General features: G+C 42.8%; 1 protein-coding gene and 1 long non-coding RNA gene across 3 annotated transcripts in view; one reads left to right on the top strand and one right to left on the bottom strand.

Moving 5' to 3' along the window:
• Positions 1-9,229: 9,229 nt before the first annotated feature.
• Positions 9,230-11,129, bottom strand: LOC115597930. Of its 2 annotated transcripts, none has more exons than XR_003987264.1 (3): positions 11,105-11,129; positions 10,355-10,466; positions 9,230-9,428 (listed from the first exon to the last, which is right to left on the bottom strand). It is a non-coding gene; the product is annotated as an uncharacterized LOC115597930 (long non-coding RNA). The 2 variants fall into 2 exon arrangements; XR_003987263.1 differs by having other exon boundaries at positions 10,752-11,122.
• A 316-nt stretch (positions 11,130-11,445) lies between these two features.
• Positions 11,446-15,104, top strand: part of MPP7 (membrane palmitoylated protein 7) — a 141,711-nt gene continuing 138,052 nt past the window's right edge. The window contains exon 1 of the mRNA XM_030445582.1: positions 11,446-11,522. The gene's annotated coding sequence lies outside the window, so the exon portion shown is untranslated. The remainder of the gene's footprint in view (positions 11,523-15,104) is intronic.

Below are 15,104 nucleotides of genomic sequence, written 5' to 3' on the forward strand. Positions count from 1 at the left end.
ACTCCAGTTCTGGTGCTGTGCCTGGCAAGTGCCTAAGAGGGGAGAGTGGTTCTGAACTCCCAGGTGATCAGTGCAGAAAGCAGAAGCTCCCCACGATAGTACCTTAAGCAGAATATTCTAAAGGCCATCTGTACACTGTGACCCTGCCTGCATGCAAAGTGCTGTCACATCTACAGCATAAACAACCTGGAACCAGCCAGTTCCACTTCTCTCTCTGCTCTTTTCAGTGATACAAACCACTACATTCTTTGCTGCAGAATCGAACCTGGCATCTCCAGAATTGCATGTGAATTATCAAGTGGAAGAAAAGCCCAGTCAACTTTAAGTCTACCTTTCAATCCTTTCTTACAAAACCAAATAATTTTTAAAATATTCCTTATATAGAGGGGTTAGAACCTTTTCTATAAAGCAGTGCACGTGTTGTCTCATACTTACACCAACATAGCTGCTTCACAGAGTTTCTTTGCAAAAATGTCAGCACTTCTTGTTGAGCTTTACTATTCTAAGTGGAAGTGAAGTGGTAATGCCAGCATGTTCCAGCTGCCTGCATGGACTAGTCCAAATTAACTTTCCTGTTTTTCCTATCTTCTGAAATTTTTTCCCAACAACCCCTGGGATGAGAAAGAACATGAGCTGACAGACAGGTAGAGCACATAAATGTCTCTGTATTAAGAAAAAAACACATTCAAAAATATTAACATTACATAGTCAATCATTGAAACTTGACAAAGCTAATTTTGTAATTTTAACTTTTAACATAGTTCTTACTTACAGTATTGCATATTTGTTTTTCAGTCACAGTGTGGGTATGAATCAGTTTCTGTACCAAAAGCATCTGTTCTCTGCCAGACCCATATTGCCATTGTTGTTGGAACTGGAAAATGAACAGTGAATAGCACAGGTGACTACATGAGGAAACAGGATTGCTTTACTATTGAGACGGAAGAATGCTGTCCCTGGAGAACTGGAGGCTGTTTTGCTTCTGATAGAGAGTTACAGCAGAGGGATTCTTGTGTTAGTCTTTAATTTCATATCCCTCATTTTGGGTGCTGACTTGGCAATTTACAATTTGATTTCCAAATACATTCAGATAGCTGTAGATGAAGATACAAAAACTGCTTTGAACACACAAAGGGATATAAAGCACTAGGTAGTACCAGGGAAAAAAGAGACTTTAAGACTAACAAGCTGAAATTAGGGGATACTTTTAATATAATTTAACATGCAGGTTTGAAAATGTTGTAATTCCTACAGAAAGTGGAAAAGAAGCATTGGCACTGGCTGTCCATCTCCACACCTGTCTGATGCTGCAGGGCATGAGGTCCACGATATGGCAAAAAGCTACTGAAGACAAAGGTGCTACTTCAGTAGCACTGCCCAGTGCTCTGCTGAGCTGCAGCCACCCCTGCCTGGAGCCAGCTCTCCTGCCAGGACAGGCACCATCCCTGGCCTGCCCTGCAAAGCAAAACATCAACACCATCACAATCACTAAGTATGATAAAAAAGACTGTCAAGAGAATAAATGCAACTTACTTCAGCTCAAAGTAACACCTGGAGCCATCTGACATACTAGTCCAGTGATGAAGCTTAGGTCACCCTCAGTAGGAGTACCAATGGACACTGAAGTGTTAACTATGCAGTAAAGGTTATCACAGGCTGTGGGCCACAAACCCACTCCTGGAGCTCCAGAAGAGGGATTCCCACAATATTCTGCACTAGATTGAACATACTTGTTCATGGCTTACAGAACACCACAGTATAATAGATTCTTAAGTGCTAATAGTTCCTGGCTAACTGGCTCAACCCAAATGGTGACATGTTGCTGCAGAGAGAAATGAAGACTGGCATCAGGTATGCCAAAGGCTGTGTGGGTTAACAACCTTCTGCACACAGAAAACCTGTGGGTATACCTCTGGAGTTTTTGTTAAACACAGTCTAGAGTAAGGGGATCAGCCTGACATAGGCACTCAAAGCCATGGCCATACACATCAGTCAGAGGAGGAATATCAGGAACTGTTTTCAAAATAAGTGGAAGAGCCTACCCAACAAAGCAATGCCAAAGATAATAATCATTATCTGCTGCTCATCTGATGAGTGCTGTGGCCTGTGATACATTTAATCCACAGCAGATTTCACCATTTTAACTTTCCATAATTATTACTGGTTATCAACTATTTAATCAGCAAAAGCCATATTGTTACCTGAGACAGCCACAACCTCTCTGCCTAGTATCTGGCATCAGAATGCAGACAACTGCCTGACCACCAAGTTGTGGCAAAGTGAGAGCAAGTAAAAATCGCACTAAAAGATCTAGAGGATCCACCCTGAAAAAAACGAACACATAGCGAGTGTATTCATCAACTTGACATGTCAGCGGTAACGCCACTTCCAAGAACAGCCGTCAGCAAACCTTCCCACCACGGGCTGCCGCGTCCTTGCCTGAGCCGGTCGAGCGGGCACAGCCTGGTCCCGGGCAGAGCCCGACGGGTCGGCCGGAGCTGCAGCAGCCGCTGCGGGCTGCGAGTGCGGCAGGGGCGGGTCCCGCTTGGAGGATGGGCAGTTGCTCGTGTCCTGGGATCCCTCTTGGCTTCTCAGGGAGAATACTTACAGGAGTTGGACAATAAGAAGATAATTTGGCAACTGTTGCCTTTTTCGTTTTCTTTTTTTCCTCTGCCATTCAGTAGGCACAAACCCTCGTATTCAGAGTTACAGCTGAGCCTACATTGTCCATCTCCTTGCTCAGGTGATCTGAATTACCCCCTGACTCTTTCCTCTGATTCCCTCCCAGCTAGGACTGCTAGTTCCCTCAGTCCACTTGCCAGCAGTACCCATCTCTGCTGGTTTCTGGTTCCGTTCTCTTTCCTGGGACTGCTTTCTCAGAGCACCTTCCCTCTCCTTTTCAACTTCTTTTGCAGTTTCTTTTTCTTGTGCCTCAGTTTCTTCAGTACTTGGTTTCTTTCATCCTACATTCACATCTGTCATCCCTTTAGCCTACAACCTTAATATCCTTGTTCTGGTTTTTCAGCCTCTATCAGTTGGCTTCAAAATAGTATTCCTGTCCTGTCAGTCCTGAATATCTGCCTTCTCTGTGAGTCCTACTTTTCACCCCATATGCATCCATATCCAGTACAGCCCACTGGTTCTCCACAGCAGTGTCTTAGATCTGGCTCTTGCTCTGCCTGCCTCTGAATCAGATAGCTTCTTTCTTCATATTGCCTAGATGCCAGCAGAGAGGTCACTGAAAGTGCAGGAAAGTGTCCCAGCTCTCCATTCGTTGCTTGGCTCTGGCTTAGCGTGTAGCAGCTGGAAACAACCACTATTGGGAAATTCTGCCTCCACTGTGTAACCCTGGGCTGCAGCATGTGTAGTGGCTTTGTGGGGAGAGTGCATGCCCAGGCTGGGAGCTGAGAGGGGATGGAGAGCCTCAGTTGAACTGTGGAAACGATGCACAAACAACAGGACTACAACCGTGAGAGGCATCAACTTGCTCTGGGACAGTCTTAACCCTTAAGCAGTAACAAGTGTTTCTGTAAACTGAGATTTAAAATGCCCTAAAATGTCGCCAAACAAGAGCAGGTTTACTTTGGTGTATTGAAAAGCATCTGACAAAAGCCTTCCTTTGCTCAACCTCAAAGCAAACTTTCTCCATAAAAAGTCTGATTAATTTTCATCTATTGATTATTTTTTTCTATTGAAAAATGCTACAATCTTCCTCTATCTAATTTCAGAAATGACAAAACAGTTCAGTCAATATTTTCTCTGGGCAAGAAAAACATCCATATGATGCAGACAATCATTATAGACTTTTCCTGTGTGAATTGCTGTAGCCTGGCATAAACAGCTAAAAACTGGGTCTTGTGTTGGAAAGGTCAAACCCTGCATAACAGACTGCATGGGCTCTTTAAAAACTCAGCAGAGCTGCTCACTCTACCTTATGCATGTGTTGGGAATCAGCTGAAGGGCTGATTCCCAGCAAGCAGATTTAAATAGGTTTCCAGCTTAGGGAGAGAAAAGGATGTTTGTCTCTTAGGGGAACTGCTCCTTCCTCCCATCCCTCCCTTATATGTGCACAAACATGCACAAAAAAAGAGTGCAAAACAGGGATAAAGGTAGTCTCCAGGCAGAAAAGACCATTCCTCTCTATATAGAGAAAAGCACTTTTGGCAGACCTGTGCAGTACTAGAGTTAAAGTGAGTTTAAAATAAAGGACTGATAATCAGATTTTGCACTAGATTGGCTGGCTTGTGCTGGCAGGCAGCTAGCACAGCCAGCCTGCTTACAATTCACTCTGGATGAGCTAACCAAAAATAGAAACAGAAGAACCACAGTCCAGTATCCAGTTTAGAGAGATAAAAATGTTGACTTGGAAAGACCACTACTCAGACAAAATGATAGCTCTGAGCTGCAGCCATTTGCTTTTCTCTCAGTCATGTTAAGAAGGCATTACTCTTCTAGTTGCAGAAAAAAAAGAGCTCCTAATTCATCCCTGTCCAGAGCAGGCACAAGAGAAGTGTGAGGAAGGAGGAGTAAAGCACTCACTAGCTCTGGTCAGATTTACATTCCTTGTTTCTGCTGATCCTGAGCAGCTCATAGTCCTGTTGGGTCTGATTCACCTTTCACAGGTAGGAGCACAGAGAGGAGTTCTTGGAGGCCTGCAAAGAAATGACTGCTTCACCTGGGAAGAAAGAACATATTTGTCCATGGATTTACACAGAAGACACCTGTGATCCACTTCTTCCTGGATGCAAACTCTGTTACAGCCTGAGATCAAAGCATCTCTGCTTGTACTTAGGAAGAGGTAAATTTGAGACTATCACACTGCTGCCTGCAAGGCATTTTCCTGTGCTTGAGCCATCCAGATCCAATGAATGAGCACAGATATTAAGGCATCTGGCATATGTCAGGAAGCTCTAAAGCTTGGTGCTGTTGTGGCCTTTTGGTACAAAGTGCAACATAGCTGAGTTCAACAAGGGTAGGCTTGACCACACCTTGCTACGTGTGAAAGGTGTATATCTATCTAGGTGGTAGAGGAAAAAAAATATTAATTTCTGGTGTCTTTCCTGATACCAGGGAGAGTATATGGCTCTAAGTTTTTGTCAGGCAACATTAGTTTAACAATCTGGTAGACAAAGAATATGCTTAATAATGACTGATAACAACTGCATTGATAATGAGCATCTTATCAGTAATAGGTGATCATTTTTCAGCCTGAAAGATCCCCTCTGCTACTCACTAAACACGTAAATGCTGGTGGTGCTACTTGAGCATTATAGCTGCCGTAATTTTGTTCAAATATGAACATACTCACAGAGCTGGTAATTTAGGTCTGTTCTGGACTATCATAGCAATATTTGTGAATGGGGAGGGCCAGATTCCGGGTTCAGGAAAGAGCAAATCTCTTTCTTCTGGAACAGACTGTTTGCCAGAGGCACTCAGCATTAATGATACCATTTTCTTGTTAGCATAGTATCACTGATTTATTAGATAAGTTTTAAACTCAGAACATGCCACAAGAGTATGCCAGTTTGTGAAAAAAATCTCTCCTTCTTTATTTGATTATGTGCTTTTTGAGATTCTAGTTGTATATTTCCTGTTAATCTTAGTGTTGTGTCTGTACCTGAGCAGTTGTATTCCCTGAAGTTTAAACTCTGTACTTATAACTGTAGGTGGTAACTTAATACCAAAGGCCAAGTTGTTTTCCATTCTGTAGCCACAGAGTGCCCAAAGGGAAAGGAGCAGTGGGGTTGTGCTCATCACCTTAGCTCTGGTTTGCAGAGGTGTTCTGCACTCTGCCTCCCAGCTGCAAAAGGGGATTAGGGGAGAGAATGTTGGGAAACGAGATCAGGCATCAGATAGCAAACTCAAATGAAATGATGGCTGCCTATGCAACCAAATGCTATTCTTCTTCATACTGGCTCTGTATGCCATTTAAAAACACATGTGCGACTGGTAGATCACACTCCCTAGCTTCTGGTTTTGTGCATCAGGATTCTTCTTAGTCTGTGAGTAAAAAACTAAAACACACATGGAGGCTCTCACTGATGAAAGAGCACATTCTTGGCTTGCAGCCACATGCAAATTCAGTAATAATGGTAGTTTTCTGTAAGTGTGAGGAAAGATAAAGAAAGCAGTGACACTTTAACTGTGTGATTCAAACAGTTCACTCTCCCAGGAGTTCAGAAAAATAAAGTCAAAGCCTAATTAGGGACAGTACATCCTAAACTCCACATTCATTATGTTCCTAAGTCTTTCACAAATCCTGAAGTTGTTTTTTAAGAAACTTTAACATCAGCATTTAAGTCATAAGCACCTTTTTGTTCAGAAGTATTGCAATCACTCACTTTTTTGTTCTTAGTTTCAGCTGTATGTTTTTTCCTGCTCTCCAAGCACTGTATTACAATATGGGTAACAGTAAGTATGAAGGACATCTCTGCTTTTGGTTCAGTGCAATTTGGTGGTGGTGTCCTAGTTAAGTAAATATTAACCATTAAACAATATTAAATAAGGTATCAGTGGGTGTGCCAGGAATCAAGAGGTGGTAGCAAAACTCTGAGGAGAGGTTTGATTTCTGCATGTCAATAATGGAAGTGTTTTAACTGCAAACCAGAATTAATAAATCATAAATGTGTGAAATTCTAATAGAAAAACAAAGAACAGTCAGGCAATGTATAATGAGGAATTGTATGAGAAACTATTGAATCATATGGTTTGGAGAACTGCCACCATTAAAGTCTGAAATAACATTAATAATTAATATAATAGCTTTTCATAACAGGAAGATTCCAAGTCAGAGAAGCCTCCAACTGAACTTCTCAAGTTGGATGGAGTAGCATCAATGGATGAATTGGAAAGGTCAGCAACTTAGATTGTAGCCTGATAATTGGACAAGTTTATACATATGTATCAGTAGCATGAAAGTGGATGAAAGCATAAAACAGAGCATACAAACAGCTTATCTGATGTGCTTTGGAAGCAAGATAATAAGAGACGTAGGAAGGAATTTAAAGTACAACAGAAGCTGAAGTATCAATCTAGCAGGTAAATAGTTGTGAGAAAAATAGTTGTATTTCTGTTCAATCAACTTTATTTAGTTTTTACTTCGTGAGAAATTGGTAGTATAAACAGCAGGAGGGATATCAGCATGGTTTGCAGCAAGGAAAACTAAGATCAAGCAAGAAGTAACAGATATTATGTGAAGGGACAAAAATTGAGCTTGGTTATTAATCAAAAATCTATCAGTATTAAAAATAGCTTATGCACAGCAAAAACAGCCATGGTAAACATGTGGAATAAAAAGGTCAGACCTGAAGATGTCTGTCTACATCATGTATGTATCTTTATGGTAGCTAGATCCTTAGGAGAAATTCTCATATATCAGAACACTGAGAACGTTATGGACAGCAAATGCTTACAAGTTGAAGGGGAAAACCCCCCTGGGCACTCTGATGTTTTTGAAAGTTAAAATTATCTTAAGTGCAGCTAGAAAAATTCAGATATTGTTAAGAGGGACTCACAGACACGTTGCTCATGAACATTAAAATACCATATATTATCCTCAGGAAAACAACCTAAAGCAATGAAACATAATATTTAGCGTATTTTAATATTTATTCATATTAATGTATTCAAGATCCAGGTGCCCTTTGCAAAGATGACAGATTTCTACCATATCAATCAGAAATCTAGAGTCTCTAGAGCACTCCTTTGCTTTAACAAACAAGGATTTGACTACAGGTTGCATCTGTAATAGGAAGACCAGGCAAATAATGTGTACACATGAATGTGCATTTTCTTTCAATAAAATAATTTGCATAATCCATTTACTGTACCTAGATATATTTGAGAGCTTTGTTGAAGTTTTTTCAATTATGATAGGAAAAAGTAAGAAAATAAAATAAATGTGCTTTTAATAAATGAATCTATTTCACATTTTTTTCCAGTATCCTCAACTTGCAATGACTGAAACATTGTATTTCCCAATGTCCTCAGTCTGCAATGACTGAAACAGACTTTTTGATGGTTCCAGTTCCATTTAGGCAGTCCCTTGTGCTAACCACAAGCCTGTCTGCTGCAATACTATGAAGGTGAAATAGAAACTCAAAAAAATCCAGCAAGCATTTACAATTCATCAGAATAAAAACTGTCTATGACTATTTATTACATTTGCACCAGCAATACTGGTATTTGAGACAGAAAAATTAGTAACAATGATTATACTCATGTCTGGATAAAATCAGGAAATAAAAACTTGACTGGAGGCAGCTGTGACTTTGGGAAACATTCAAACATATGTATTTGAAAAAAAAAATCCCTGTTCTCTAGGAAATTTTCTAAGTAAGCAAGTCTGATAAACTCTTTTTATAAATGTAATCTGATACAAGCTGTGTGCCAAAATCCAGAGTGCACAGCTCTAATGCTCCAGAACAGAGTGGGAGACACCTGAAACAGCTCTTTTAAATTATGCAAGAATCTCAGCTATGCACAGCAAAAGCGTCAGTGTCGGGAGGTGAAGAACACCAAAACAGTCTCTACACACACACACACACACACACACACACAAACAACATATTTAAAACAGAAGTTCTCAAATTGTCTCATATGGTTGGCCACATTCTCAATGAGAAACTGGCTGTTTCACTTCCCATTAATAATCGTATAACAGATTTGTGCCAGATACAGCAATTGCCTGCATGGAAAAAAATACTTTTAGAAAGGTATTTATTAAATACATAAGTTTTAGTTGCCTTGTAACAACAATATAGCAACTAGAAGGAGAGTTGCTAACACCTTGTGATCTGCTAGATCTTTAGAGGAAAGCAGGAAGCCTGTGTGGCCTACAGTGATCTAAAGATGTGGTGCCACCAGAGACATCTTTCTACTGCTGCATTACAGAGAGATTTCTTGAGAGAGAAATGTAGGATGCTGCTTTTGTAGAGTTCCAGTTTTGTCAGCAAACCAGAAGAAAATCCTCCACCCATATCATGTCTAAAATGTTTTGGGGACACACAAATGTGTTGTGTATCACAAGAGCTTCTTAAGTGTCTTATTTCTTCCCATCCTTTTGAAGCAGAGAAACCCCTGGGAGGAAATTAAAGGGAGAAGGGCATCTAACCTGCCAAAATATAACTCCCCAGCTATCTTTTGCTACTTCATCTCATAGACTCTCAGACTCAGATTGATTTAATGGTACTGCAATGTTTAGTTCTTAAATGAAGTCATGCTGGAGAATGTCCACTGGAGATGGTTGCCTCCCTTGGGTATGGAAAAATCACTGACTTGTGGAAAGCTCTTCATTCTGCCCTTAGTTATATGTCTTGTTTGCTATCACATGGAAGGGTTCAGCTTACAGGACTTGCTTTGGTTTGGGTTTGTGGAGAGTATGCTCTTCTTCAAAACCAATGGAGGGCTCAACTCACTCTTGCCAAACCCTACAATAGGAAAAAAAGGGTAATAGTTGGATGGGTAAAATGACAATTCATTTTTCTGGCTGGAAGCCTTGTTTTGGAGTGTTGCTTAGCGTCTGTCAGCACTTTCATCCTGGGGAATTTTAGTTTCTCCTACAATAGCCTGACCTCAACTAAAAGTCTGCATATAGATTATCAAAAATGTTCTTTTTTTTTAGGTTTTTTTTTTTTAAATTAATTTCCCAACTGAGGTTAAGCTTTAAGATATGAAAAAGTACTCGGGCGGTACTCAGCATAAAAAGAAGGAAATTATTAGCTTGGCATTTGTTTAATCTTATGAACTATTTATTTAAAATGAAAGTGAGGTGAATATTTAAAATATAATCTCAAAAATACACAAAAATCATGTATTAATCCAGAAGTTGGGCTGCTTTTTGAAGTGTCTCTAGCACCTCTAGGCTTTGTAGCTACTCTACTCTATTAGATAAAAATTTATTCAAAAACTAACCACATATGTTCAATAGGTTTCCTTTCAAGAATGCTTCAGCTGCTGGGGATCACAAAAGGATATCATCCCAAGTATCTTAAGATATGGAAAAGAGGGAAGTAATTGTTAATGAATTGCTGATCTAAACAAAAAATGATTGACACTATAATGAAATAACATAGTCCTGTAGTGTGCTAAAATGCTGTTACTTTAAATTGAACAGGAAAAAATGTCAGAGGAGGTTGCATAAGATTAGTTGCATTATACACTCCACAACTATATCTCTCTCAAGACCTGCCTCAAGAAAAGAGAGGAAATCTTAAGCAACTAATAGTTATCTGGAACTGTTTCTGTGTTTCAGTGAATTTTTGACACGATTAAATGCTTCACTCAAAAATGCTACTTGAAAACAATGCAGAAAAGTCTCAGCGCATACATGAGAATTAAAGCAGTGCAAACCCACCTGCAATGACATGTGCTGAGATCAGCCAAGAATTACTATCAGTACAAACTGCTGATGGCTGGAGTTGCACTTCTAAAAGGTAAATGCCGGGGCTTGGGGACACGAGGCAGTGCTGGGGGTGCAAACACACGGATTAGTAACACCAGTGCATTCCTTCACTCAGACAGACTGGAAGAATCCTTGGTGTATTTTATTATATAAACCCCAAACCCATTAGGAATATTTACTGAATGAATAAAGTCTCATCATTTCACACACAGACAGGACTGCAGCCTGTTCAGGTGAAGCCACCTATCTCCCTGACACCTACCAAGCCCTGTCCATCTCTCAGCCTCCACCTGATGGCCTTATCCCTCCCTTCTTATTGCCCCCCGCCCCGCCGCTCTCCTGCTCTCACCCTGCACAAACATCTGAAAATGATCCCGATCCCGTTTGTGGCTTCAGAGCTCCCGAGGCGGGATGCCAAGCGCCATACGGGGTCGCTCCGCCCGAGAAGGCTCCTGCTGACCCCGGGCACTGCGGAGCAACACGGTGTCCCGCAGTCATAGGCAGCACCGAGAAGGTCGGGGTGGGCCCGGACCGCGGGAGAACCCCGCACGGGGCAGCACGGCACGGCACGGCACGGCTCGGCTCGGCTCGGCGAGAACCGGCGGGTCCCCTCCCCGCAGCTCCGGTGACGGAGTCCCCCGGTCCCAGTTTTTGTCACGCTGCCAAAATTCCCCAACTCCGAACACCGAGCAGGGACACAACCTCGCTGACGCCCCCAGACCCGGGCAACGTGACGCCCAAGTCCTCCCCGGTGCCACCTCCGCAGCAGGGACACCGCCGCAGCCCCCACCCCCCGAGCCCCAGACACCGGGCGTCACGCGATGCCCGTCGGGCGGGCCGCCCCCCTCCCCCGCGGCCAATGGGGGCTCCGCTCCGCGCCGTCCTCCCTCCTCTGGCCAATGGGGCTCCAGCCCGTCCTGTGTGCAGGAGGGAGGGCGGGATCGAGCCTGGAGAGCGCCCGTTTGGCTCCGTTCGCCCGGGAGCCCCGCCCCGGTAGGAGGGGCCCGCCGCGCCCGGCCCGGCCCAGCGCAGCGGCGGCGATGGGGAGCCGGGGCGTGTGGCTCGGCGGGTAGAGGGAGGTTGGGGCGCGCCCGCCGGCAGCCGGGAGGCCCCGCCGCAGGTAGGAGCTGCGGCCTCGCGGCGCGCAGGCGCCTCTTCGGGACGAGGCGGGGCGGGGCCGCGCGCGGGGGGTCCGCCAGGTGGCGAGGGGGCCGGGGCGGGCGCTGAGCGCTGCTGGGGCTGGGGGCTCCGAGGGGCGCGGCGGCGACGCGGTGTGCCGGCGGGACCGCGGGGTGGGCCGGGTCGGCTGAGGGGATGTGGCAGGTGCTGAGCTGTGTGTCTGTATGTGCATGTGTGCGTGTCTCTATGTGTGTGTGTGTGTGTGTGTGTGTGGCGGGGGTCCGTACCCTCAGCGCTGGGCGCCGGTTCCAAGATGGCCCCCACCCTCCTGCCAGCCGCCGCCCGGCTGAGCCCCCCGGGCGTGTGCGAGGCGCCCGGGTGTTCCCGCGGGGCTGTGCCCGCTGCCCGCCCCGGGGTCTCCCTCGGGCTGAGGCGGCTCCCGGGGCCGTCGTGAGGAGAGGTCTCGGGCCCCGGCGGGCAGGCCCGGAACGGAGACCTCCCCTCGGCACGGCGGTGAAATCCAACCAGAGGCAGGGAGGGGGGAGAGGTGAATTTAATCCCGGGTAGTGCTGCGGATCCGCCGCGCTTTTAAAACCTGCCGGGCTGTCGGGAGGAGTTGAGGAGAGCTCCTTTATAGCGAGTAATGGATGTGTCTAAAGCATTAAGGGACATCGGAGTGCGCAGCCGTTCTCGGGAGACCTATAAAGTGAAGTTTATAGGTCGTCTGTACCACGAAGTATTTTTATAAATTGGCCGAGAATAACTTAATTCACCCGTGAAAACAGCTCCTTAGTGATTTTGTTAATGCCTACGTTTAATCTGTGCTGAGCAATAAATAGCATTACTAATTTGGCTGTTGCATGTGAAGAACGTAAATTATGATATTTGATCTAAGAGCTCAGAAGAGCAGCAGAGGGCTTTGCATTCTACATTTGTGCTTTCACCTCTGAAGTTTTAGCTTTGTTTTATTTAGTCTGTAATTACAAGTCGCCTTTCTACATTTCAAGAATTTTCTTTATTTGATTTCTTAAACACCTCACCACATCTTTGTCTTTGCTTCTCTCCAAATAAACTGCAGAATTACTTCAGAGACAATAGCGTTAAGGGATTTTTGGAGTTCTTCGTTTTGAAGAAGACTGAATAGTCTGGACAGTGGTGACCAGCATCTTTAGATGTCACAAAAATCTTCAGTACTTGAATTTAGCATTTGTACTTTACAGGATGGAGTTCTTATTTTAACTTTACTTAGATCAAGAGCCCCATTTTGACAAGACATGTTTTTTTGTTAAGCCTATCTTTTGTAGGTGTTAATTTTAAAATATAGTAATTAGGATTTTAGTATGAGATGTTATTATCCTTCAGATCCATTTTATTGAAGGATTTTACATGCTGGCCATATTTACAGAAAAATTTTACTTAATTTGTAATTAGTTTTTTAACTTTCTGAAATTATTATTTGGTCTTGTTGATGTGGGTAACCAAATCTCTGATCTTAGAATTAACAGTAGGATTTTGCTAGGTATCAGTGTTAGAATTGAGTAAGTTTTTTGTATTCAGAATGTGTGGTTGCATGCAGTTTCCAAAAAGAAGAGATAATTTGGGTTTTGATATTTAATCTCGTGTAGGGAATAAATGAACGAGGCTCATCAGTTGCAACTGTGCCTGTTTAATCATCAGCATGAAAAGGAGTAAAGCAGTAACCTAAATGGTGAAAAGTTGATTTAAATTATTTCAGACTCAGAATAACTTTGGACTTCAATGTGAACTTATTTCTGTTTACATGGGTACACTTAAAAGGAGACGGAACAGGTCCCATAGCTGCTACTTGCTGTCAAGTGGCAGAGTACATCAAGGAAGGATTGCTGTGTGTTTATTCCTATCCTTTTCTTTAGGCATCCACTAGCAGTCCTTGCTACAGACAGGATACTGTGTTAGATGAACCTTGAACCTTAGCTATGAGAGTTTTGTGTTTGTAACAAACGATTTTCTGTGTAGGAGCATGCCATTTGGAATTGAAATTTTATATTTGGCAGGTGTCAGAGCACTTAAATTTTTAAGAGTACAGTTTAAAAGTCAATACCAGGTGTGGAGAAAGCAGGCTAATGAATGTACTATTACTTATTTGCATTTTTGTTAACAATTATGGGACATCCCAACACCTGATAGGAAATGGTCATGTTTTCTCAGTGGCAACTTCCAGTTTTCCTGAGTGCCTTGTGGGAGTACTACTGTCCTTCTCATGAAGACCTTGGTGGAATCCGCTGCAGCTCTCATCTGCTCTTGTGATGTTGCAATGCTGCCTTTCACTGAAACTCCAACCTTACTTCTGTTTTTCTGCACTTTCTCTCTTTTTTTATGTGGCAAGCACCTGGGCACCTGTGAGTCTTTCTTTTGTCCCTAGCATATGGAGGGGAGCAGAAGGAATCTATAAAAAGGAGTTCTGTAGCAGCTTCCCTCCAAACTGGTTCTTCTGCATTAAGGTTTACTGTAGAACTTGCTATGATAATAAGTAAAAGTAGGAGAAAAATCCGGTCTTGCTGCTAGCAAAGTGCCTGTTAGTTGCTTTCTAGAGTATCTTTTGGAAAGCTGTACTGAATTAAGCAAGTTTCACTGTCATAGAGCTGCATGAATTATGTGTAGGAGTTGTGAAAGCTTCCCACATAGTAGTGCTAATGCAATTTAATACTGGCCCGTGGTGTATATACTCTTCCTGACCCCATCTCCTGAGAAGTTTTCATCCTAGTTGCTACTATTTCTTATGCATTAAGGAAATGATGTGATATATTAACGTCCCTTCCTAATTTAGTCTTAAAAGTATAATAAATAACAATTCATTTATACCTGCGTTCAGTGGATTATGGCTCTTTACATCACAAGTGATACTGTACTTAACTAATGTAGTCCCTTGCCCTGCACTACAGAAGTGGAGAGACAGGGAGCAGGCATTACTTAATACTTCAAATAACTGATTACTCCTATTTCAGGTAACTTTTACAGTGCAGTATCCTTAACATCTCTTCACAGTTCAGCCTACTGGTTCTCTTCCATAACATGCTGGCTGTATGGCAGGTCTGAGAACAGCTCTGACTGTGTTAGTGTGCTTTGCACAGCCATTATGAACATTACCATGAGGTATTCAGTAATATTCTTTGATAAGTGAGTTATCAAAGACAGCAATAAATGACAGAGATACTTTGACACACTTTTTATTTCAATTAGCAGTCTTGCATTTAGGGTAAAAGTAACAGAAAGCAAAAATAGTTCAGTGCTGAATAGGCACAAAACTTTGGTGTTCTTGAATATCTATGTTCATTATGCTTAGCTGCCAAAGAACACAACTTGAATTCCACCCTTACCCTCACTTTGAAACGCTAACAAATTCCATGTGTCCTTAAGCAATAGCATTTAGCAGACTAGTTTTCAGGATTTGAGGTTTTATCCTGAAAATGCTTTATCAGTCTACTTTATAAATCATGGGTAGAATCAACCTTCACTGGCAGTTGAGCTGGTAGTGTAAAAAGGGTTTCAGTATATCTGTGATCTTGTGATTACATCTTGTTGCTGTGACCAACATCTTGGGTTT

Source organism: Calypte anna, chromosome 2 (assembly GCF_003957555.1).
Source record: "Calypte anna isolate BGI_N300 chromosome 2, bCalAnn1_v1.p, whole genome shotgun sequence".
Taxonomy (NCBI): domain Eukaryota; kingdom Metazoa; phylum Chordata; class Aves; order Apodiformes; family Trochilidae; genus Calypte; species Calypte anna.